Source organism: Fukomys damarensis, unplaced genomic scaffold, assembly GCF_012274545.1.
Source record: "Fukomys damarensis isolate Sample0158 unplaced genomic scaffold, DMR_v1.0_HiC HiC_scaffold_18, whole genome shotgun sequence".
Classification (NCBI taxonomy): domain Eukaryota; kingdom Metazoa; phylum Chordata; class Mammalia; order Rodentia; family Bathyergidae; genus Fukomys; species Fukomys damarensis.
Genome location: NW_022900930.1, coordinates 22,345,987 through 22,355,497, shown reverse-complemented (window position 1 = coordinate 22,355,497; position 9,511 = coordinate 22,345,987). Strand labels below are relative to the sequence as shown.

General features: G+C 38.0%; 1 protein-coding gene across 5 annotated transcripts in view; it reads right to left on the bottom strand.

Annotated features, from left to right (window-relative positions):
- The window catches only part of Enpp6 (ectonucleotide pyrophosphatase/phosphodiesterase 6), a 251,160-nt gene that overhangs the window by 162,917 nt on the left and 78,732 nt on the right, over positions 1-9,511 (bottom strand). For 3 of the 5 annotated variants that reach the window (XM_033765423.1, XM_033765421.1, XM_033765422.1), the window contains 2 exons: positions 5,680-5,799; positions 3,778-3,925 (listed from right to left, as the gene is read on the bottom strand). The exons of 1 other annotated variant lie outside the window; for it this stretch is intronic. The gene's annotated coding sequence lies outside the window, so the exon portion shown is untranslated. The remainder of the gene's footprint in view (positions 1-3,777; positions 3,926-5,679; positions 5,800-9,511) is intronic. One more of the 5 variants, XM_033765424.1, reaches the window with a different exon arrangement.

Sequence of the window (9,511 nt, the reverse complement as noted above, 5' to 3'; positions counted from 1 at the left end):
CATAAAGAGAGAGAGAATAGATTCATTCATAGGAAAATGGATACATATTGAAGATATACTCCTAAGTGAAATAAATAAGTCACACATGTGTAAATACCAAATAGTCCCCCTGGTGTGAATATTCTGCAACAATGTATAAGATTCTAATAAGATTACTGACATTTAGAAATGGGAGGAAAGGAGCTAAAGGTGTAGGGAAGGTGTGATGTGTAGGGGAAGAACAAAAAGGGAAAAGAAAAAAATGTGAGAATGAAAAGATTGAATGTAACTGTACTGTATCCCTAAAATGTACCAATAAACTCAATAAAATTAAAAAAAAAGTGGCTTTCTGTTCAATCATGCTCGACTAGAAAGCATGAAAGATGAAGAACTGATATAAGGCTAGTGAAAGCTTCCAGTGGTATGGAGGAATATCAAGCCATGAAGAAAAAGGTTCAAAGCTTCCAGAGATAAAAATAATAAACCAGGTAATATATATATATATATATGAGTTAAATTTGACTTAGCCTTTTCCACAGTAACCCTAGCATCAAAGAGTTAGAGGAATCAATAGCAAGTTTGAGCATAAAATTATGTGTACAGCAAATTGTCATTTCAACTTGAGGATCTGATGAAAATATCTCCAGGCCTTTTAACACCTCTCCCCACCACACACACACACACACACACACACATACACACACTGAAATTTTTCTTATAAAATGTACTCTAAAAAGAGAAGGAAACAGTCCAGGGGTTGCTTCAAATAAGTATGATCAAAGGCAAAGATGAGAAAAAGAGACTCCTAACGGCCCAGTACAACAACACTGGTTCCCATGGGCCCAACCCCTCAACAAAGGCAGATTCAGCGGTGTGGGACTGATGACTGGCTGGAGGCCAAGACTCCAACACAAGGGAAAGGTCTACTTAAAATCCCCACTTCTGTAACCACTTCCACCATAGGACAAGGCTCTAACAGTCTACTGCTGGAAAGATTCTTCTTCCTATAACTAAGTCTTAGAGCACTATTCAGGGAAGTACTGGTGGGTCCCCAGAAAATGATGGGTGTCTGCATCCAACAACAGAAAGAGCCCATTTTTCCTGCCAGTCCCTGCCCAGCCCAAAATCGCAGGTGGACCTGAGAAAAATATTTCTGCCTTCAGCTGCTTCCTTCTCTCTTCCAGGTCTTTTGCCCCAGATACGGGAGTGCTATTCCATTTGAGCCCCATTGTTGCACACTATGTCCCTGAGTAATTCTTGGAGAGGGTGATGCAAGGTCTTTTCAGTACAGCTTCTGCATAAGGACACAGCAAATCACTGTACATTTTCCAGCACAGCAAATCACTGACCCCCGTCTTTATACCCTGAGGAAAGTGAGACTTCTAGATATCCAAGTAACCACTCTTCTTACCTCTTTGCTAGGATTCAGCCTCAAACTTTTGTTAAATGATAAAGTAATTCTACCATTGAGCATAAATTGCCTTTCAAAAGCAAAGGTCTTCTGTTGAGTAATTTTTCCCATTATGCAAAAACAAAGAAAAACTTCCATTATTGAAATCGTGTATAGATGCTCCTTGACTAACGGTAGGGCTATGTTTCAATAAACCCACCATAACATGAAAGTGTTGTAAGTTGAAAATGCATTTAGGACACCTAACATAACAAACTTCAAGGCTTAGTAACACGGTACGCTGCAGAGTGTTGTTATTTACACTCATGTTCGTGTGACTGACTAGGAGCCGTGGTCCTCGGCTGATGCCCAGAATCAGAAACTGTACAGCACATCACTAATCTAGGAAAAACTCAAAGTCCAATTTCTAGCGACTGTGTATCAAATGTGCACCCTCAGAAAGCTGTAATCATGGCAAGTCGGAGGCCATCCGTACTTACGGCGTTCATCTTTAAGTTTCCTCAGGTGATTTTACTCAAAAGCCAGGCTTGGGAACTACTGTTTACAATAACTGGCAGAAGTAGCTAAGTCTCAACAAGACGAGGTCACATCAGATTTGCAATGGCAGGAGTATGGAGGCAAGGGTAGTGCTGGTGGAGGCTAGAATAAGACTATCCATCTTCTTCGGCCCTGGGAACGTTAAACGCACTAATCAATTCATCTACCTATTTTTATAATTCTGTAATGTAGTTGATGTATTTCCAGAGTGATGGGCTGAGAGCAGTGTTTTTGTTGTTCATAATGAATTCCTTTCGGCCATACCCGATTTTATGCTGATGAGGTGACTTTCAGAGGCTAAATGAGGGAGGAGGGCTTGCTATGGGGTTCAGTTTTGGCGGTCAGCGGTTTATTTAATCATCCCTATATATCAAAAGAATCCTAAACAATAGAGTTCAGAGAGCTTCCAGGTTCTTAAACACCTGGCGGCGATGGAAGATGGTGTACAAAACAGGGCACAGAGCTCTGCATGCCTTCCCTGGTCTTACGCACTTCTTCCCTTTGGCTATTCTTAAACACTACATCATTCCTAATAAATCAACATTCGTGAATGGAGTAGTTCTAAGTTTCATAAATCGAAATAGTAAATTATCTAGCCCAAGGAGGGGATCATGGGAACCCTTGAATTATATAGCCAGTCGGTCATAAGCACAAGAGGTAACGTAGGGCTTTCAATTGGTATCTGACATTAGGGCAGGCTTGTGAGACTAAGCCCTTAACCTGGGGTTCCTGTGCTGACTCCGGGTACTCAATTGGTTTCCAAGAGAACTGGAGGGAGCAGGGTGTGGTGCTGCACACCTGTAATCCCAGTATTTGGGAGGCTGAGGCAGGAGAATCTCTTCAAGTTCAAGGCCAGCCTGGGCAACAAAGTGAGTCCAAGATCAGCCTGGACTACATGGTGATACCCTGTCTCAAAAAATTGAGACAGAGGGAGAGGAAGATGGAGAAGGAGAGGGAGAGGGAGAAGGAGAGAAAGAGAGAGAGAGAGAGAGTGCTGGAGGATTATTTAGTATAGAGGAAAAAATGCCACACATTTGGTGTCAGAACTTTGAATCTAGATGCTATTTTACATCTTGCCTAACTACAGATAGCCTGAAGTGTCAAAGCTGAAATTCAAACCCAGATCTCTTAAAGCTTGGATATGGAGAGGGGAGATAGGTTCAATATTCAAAATTTGGAAGGATCACAGCCTGTGTCAAAGAAAAAATAATACCCCCTAATTTTCTTTAGTTTATCTTTATTAAATTGAGGGAAGAAATAGAAAAATCACTATTGGAAATCTACAGAAATAACTGTTTTGGGCAGCATTTACTGCTGGGCGCTATAATTATTGAGAGAAACCGTATATCAAAGGGACACAGGAACCAGCCTGAAAGAGCTTTAAGTGACCAATGCTGAAACAATTTAAACTGTGCAATAAATAATGTAATATTGGTATATAACTCAGGATGTAGAATGAATATACAAGTCCGTGCTGGTTTGAATAAATAAACACACAAATAGGGGAGAATTGACGGATCTTCCTTTGAAAGAATTCCAAGCAATATTCGTAGATGCCTCCTGCCACAGGAACATGCACTCACCTACCCGTCAATGATGAGCAGGCCGAAGGACTTGCTGCCTAAGAGTAGAGCGGAAAAGAGAGAAACAGAAACTCTGCAGCGGAGACACCTGAGAAATGTGGTGTTCACCAAATGATGAAGGTCAATACCACCTGTGACCTCACGAGGGCGTCCTCTCCCTCCTCGTGAGATGGGAACAGCGCGTCACTCAGTGACGCTCTCTAAATCAACTCAGAGCCCCAGACTAGTCATGGGAACACATCAACCAAACTCAGGCCAGGCACTTACCTGGCGAGGGTCCCTCCAGATCATCAGCAGCATGAGAAAGGCGGAAACCAAGAAACTGTCCCCCATCAGAAACAATCGGGGTCAGATGGCAAGACCCTGTTCTTCATAGGCGCACGCAGGAGTGCAGTGTGAGACCCTGGATGAGACCCTGGGGATGGATGACGATAAACTGGTAAATCCATATAAAGTCTGTAGTTCATAGAGCTGTGTCAATGCTAATTTCTTAATTCTGGTAACCATGCTATAGTTGTATATGATTTTAACAGTAAGGGCAGTTGATTGAAGAGTTTATAAGGACAATCCATATAATTTTTGCAAACTTTCCCTAAGTCTAACACTTTTCCACAATAAAAAGTTTAGAAAAATAAATTAAAACTGAAAGCCTGGCCATTAGTAACAGGCAACTTGAGAAGATATGTGCTGTTGAAAGGAAATAAAGGAAAAGAAAAAATATGAGGAAATGAAAAAATGGAAATAAAGCATTAGTAAAAAGGGAAGGGAGGAGGGGGGTGAAGGGAGGGCAGGGGTAAGTGGAAAAAATGAGAACCAAGACCTGTCATGTAAAGGTACAAGATCCCAATAATGAATGTAACTGTACTGTACATCTAAAATGTACCAATAAACTCAATGAGAAAAAAAAAGAAAATACAGAAAATACAAAGCTATTGTTACAACTCCCCTGTGTTTAAAGGATATGAAAGATTATTTAGAGTATGTCCATCCCTAAGAATTAAGTTAAAATTTACTTTGCATATTATGGTAGTAAAGTTTCAAAGTGTCCTTATTGTCACAGGCAGAGATTTTCTATAATATCAAAATATTTTTGGTTGTTCCAAAGACAAATAGCTCATAATTCCTAACTAGAAACAAACAAACCTAGATTTGTTCAAGAAAACCATAGACATTATAGATAGTAATGCATTAAATATATAAGTGGTGGGAGTTGGATCTTTCTCAGATGACAAGGGGATCACGAGATGGAGGGAGGCAAGAAAGGGAGGAAAAGGGGATGACAAATGTATTAAACTGGGCGTGGTGGCACATGCCTATAACCCCAGCACTCAGGAGGCTGAGGCAGGAGAATTGCCACAAGTTTGAGGACAGCTTAGGATACATGCTGAGTTCAAGGCCAGCCTGAACTGCACAGCAAGACCCAGTCTCAGAAACAAAAGAATTAAGAAAGAATTAAGAAGAATTAAGATGTGTTTTGTACATGTACCAACTCCCCGTGAGGAATGTAATCATTATATACTGCAAACATATACTAAAAATAAAAACAAAAAATTTTATAAAAGTATAAGCTATGTTTTTCACAGGAGCTTGGTCATATTCACCCACCTTGGGAAGATGAATCATTAACCTTCTCTGATATCTGACAGTGAGGTAGTTCTATTACCCAGCCGGTACAGGGACTATAGATTTTCTCAGAAATAGTGACTTATAGGGATTCCATCTTTTTTAAAAGTAAATTTAAAATGAAAATATAGTATTCGCAATAAAATTCTTAAACTTTAGTTCAATGTATCAATTCTCCCTAGGAACTGGAAGGAGAAATACACAAAAAAAGTGACACAAAGAATTAATATCCAGTTTACATAATAAACCCTCAGAAATTAGTAAGAAAAACAATAAGAGAAAGGTCATGGGATAGGAATAGTCAAGTAACAAATAAGAAACATGAATAGACGTAAAAGTTATGAAAATACATTCAATCATTTGTAAATCAAGGAAAACAAAATGCAAACAACAAAAACATAAATTTGACTCAGCTGTCAGATTGACACAGAAGCTCTCACATGATTCTGTGGGAGGGTGAATGAGTATAACCTTTGGAGGAGCAATGTGACCTTCTCTAGTGAACTTGAAGGTGCGTTTACCTCCAGCCCGCTCCTCACTGCTTACCTAGAGGAACACTGCAGTTTACGCTCAGCACTACAGAGGTGTTAGTCACGGTTTCTGCAGCTTGCTCGTGGCTTAATCTGGTCAAGTTGCATAACTACCTCTGTGTTTCAGGTTCCTTGTCTATAAAATAAGGATAATAATAGACCTTATGATGTGTTATGTACCAATTCCCCAGGATGAATGTAATCATTATGTACTGCAAACATGTACTAATACAAATTTTAAAATATTAATTAAAAATAATACTAGCTCATAGAGTTACTTTGCATATTGATAGGCTCCTATGGTTGATTTATATAAGCAAGCCTCTGTACATAGGGGGTCAGATACCTCACTAGACATTGTACAAATGATCGACACCATATGCTGGTTAAGAGGAGAAGGCTGCTAATCAAACAACCCTAATGTCTCAGGCCCCAGCCACCTGCACCAATAAAGGAGGTCAACATTTTGAGGTGCCTGTAACTATGGTATTTGCAGGACTCCAGGGCACCAGAGCTACTGCACTCCAGAGAAGAGCGGTACAGAGTCTGTACAGGAAGACAGACACATGGATATTTATTGCAGCACATCTGTAATAGAAAAAAGTAGAAACAATCTAAATGTCAAGACTATTAATACGTGATAATTACTTATAATAATGGAATATTACATCATTTCAAAATAGTGGGTTAGACTTCAATATCTAGTTCTCAGATCTCAAGAACAATGTGAATAAAATAAGCAAGTTGATGAATATATAAAGTATAAAATATGCATAGATAAACATGCAGTATAACACTCTCTGTGGTAATAATACAAAGACCATGGAAATGAAAAAGACCAAAATCAGGACAGGGGCTGAATCTTTGTATGTAATAATCTACTTATTTAAAAAGATACCTAAAGTGTATATACGAGACAACATGCTATAAATCCACAAACCTGATGATTGGTTCATATTTGTTACTTACACTATGCTTTCTGATTTTCTGTAGTCCCGAAACAAGTTCTGATTTTTAAAAAAATCATCAGGCTATGATGATTAATTGAACATGTGTGTGGTAAGGGAGAGGGGGGAGTCTTGGATAACTCCCAAGGTTCTGCCTTAGACGACAGAGTCGTACTATTTGTCAAGATCTGGACTTTAGGAGAATTCCCATCTTTAAGCAATCACCTCATCATATAAATCAGAAAAAGGAGGGAAGTTAACCTAATTTAAACCATGATCCAAGGTAACAAAGAAACTTTATCTTCAAAATAGAATGAGGGAAATGATCTCAGCACAGCCGTCAAGAATGAGCAATTCCAAATCCTGGCTCAAATTCTCTCGTACAAATGACCTAATTCACTTTCTTTATGTCTGCTGGACAAATAGAAATCATCACATATGCAGAGGGAAATAAGATCGATTATTTAATAATTACAAAAGAGTTGAAATGTAAAAATTCCTTTAAAATAAATAGAAACTGTTCAGTGTTTTTAAAGAAAACTGGAAAAATAATTTTTCAGAAGTGTATGTTTGAGTTTATATTTAAAATGTGAAATATGAAGGGAAAATGTAGTAGCATATAAACTTAAAACACCTTGACAAATAATTACCATGTTTTAGTTGCTGCTGGAGGAAAGAATAACTTTAAAAGAAGGGACTAGGTTCAACAAAATATGTAATTATAAATATGGATGAGATTATAGAAATAACTCAGTCCAGATATCTTCATTTTGCGGAGAAGAAAGGTGAGCTTCAGACACATGTAGGTAAAGGAACTTGCCTGAGAAAATGTAGAGGTTGGACTTTAAAACTACAACTATCTTTATGTTACTTATGAGGATGTTAAGTCAACCTCTCTAGGACCCGGAATCCAGACACCTGGAAAACAACAATTTAGTGAAGAGAAACAGAAGGAAGGGTCCAGAAAGAGACAGTGGGAAAGCTAGACATCACAGCGAAGCTAAAGATAAACTAGAGAAGAGAATGAGACAGTCTGGAACACTGACCTCAGCTCCTGGGGAGAGGGCGGCTGTCTCAGCAAACACGAGTGTTATCAACATTTGTTTTCTCCTTGAGAGCATTTGTTCTCTGAGCGGTGCTGGGGAGCAAGCTTCCAGAAGAAAGCTGAACACTAAGAAGACCCTCAAATATTACATTAAATAGGGTGAAGAGAAGTATAAACACCAAAACAGAACCAAACGCAGTAACACATCACAGGGAGACAGGATCTTATTAACCAGATATCCACAGTGAGTTTTCCTACCTAACTGATCTTCATACCGCAGCACAAAAACAATAAAAAATATGAGAAAGCAAGGCCATAAGCTTATAGAGTTAAAACAACACAGGATATGATTCATCACTTTGGTAGGGAAATAGAAATTATGAAGAGAAAACAAGCATAAACTTGGGATATAAAAAAGTCAATGGAAGGGATGGATAGCAGACTTGACCAATGAAATATTCAATGAAAGAAATAAGTAATACATGGGTAGCAGACTGACCAATGGGAGAACAGATTATCAGAACTTGAAGACAATAGATCACATACTCGGTGACACCCTAAAAATAATACAAGATTCAGTAAATATTAACTAATAACTCTCAATGTAAATGGTCTTAAATTTCCAACCCAAAACCCAGACTGATAGATAGTATCAGAAACAAAATTGAACTATGTGCTGCCTCAAGAGACATACTTCATCCAAAAGAAAACACAAAGACTGAAAATAAAGGGATGGGAAACAATACCCCATGTAATTAGATCCTAAAAGCAAGCAGGAGCAGGAGTAGCCACCTTATTTAAAGATACAGTAGATTTCAAGCCATAACTGATCAATAGAGACAAAGATGGCCACTATATATGGGTAAAGGGAACTGTTCACCTGGAAGGAATAAAAATTGCAAGTGTGTTTGTAATGAACGTGGGCATACCTGACTTCATAAAACAAAAAATACCAGACATAAAAAGACCGATAGACACTAATACTATTATAGCAAGAGACTTTAATACTCCACTGTCAAAAATAGAGAAGTCAACTAGACTAAAAATCAACAAAGAAATATCAGAGTTAAATCACATCATTGAACAAATGGACTTAACATATATCTACACAGTATTTCACCCAACAACAACAGAATAAATATTTTTCTCACTAGCACGTGAAATATTTTCCAAACTAGGCTGAAGGTATATTTAAGTAAATACAAAAACATTGAAATTATCCTCCACATGCTATCAAATCATAGAGGAATGAAACTAGAAGTCAACAGCAAAAGAAATGATAGATGTTGTGCAAATACATGAAAATTAAATAACACATTGAATAATCGGTGGATCATGGAAGAAATTTAAAAGTTCCTAGAATCAAATGATAATGGAGGTACAATATACCAAACCCCATGAGGCTCATGAAAGCAGCCCTAAGAAAAAAATTCAGAGCTGTGAAAGTAAATATTAAAGGGATAGAACACTCCCAAATAAATTACCTAAAGATGCATCTCAAGGTCCTAGAAAATTCAGAACAATCCAAATCTAAAATTAGTAGAAGAAAAGGAATTATAAAAATCAGAGGGGAAATTACTGAAATTGAGACTAAAAAAATACGAAAGTTCAGCGAATTGGTTCTTTGAAAGTATAATCAGGATTATTAAACCCATAGCCAAACTTACAAAAAGAAGGAAAAAATACCCAGATCCATGCAATTAGAAATGATAAATCATAGGACCAGGGAGTTAGCGCAGTGGTTCTGCCGCCTACCTTCGACAGCACAAGGACCGAAGTTCAATCCCTGGTACCAAAAAAAAAAAAAAAAAAAAAAAAAAAAAAAAACAAAAAAAACAAAAAAAAACCCCGGAAAT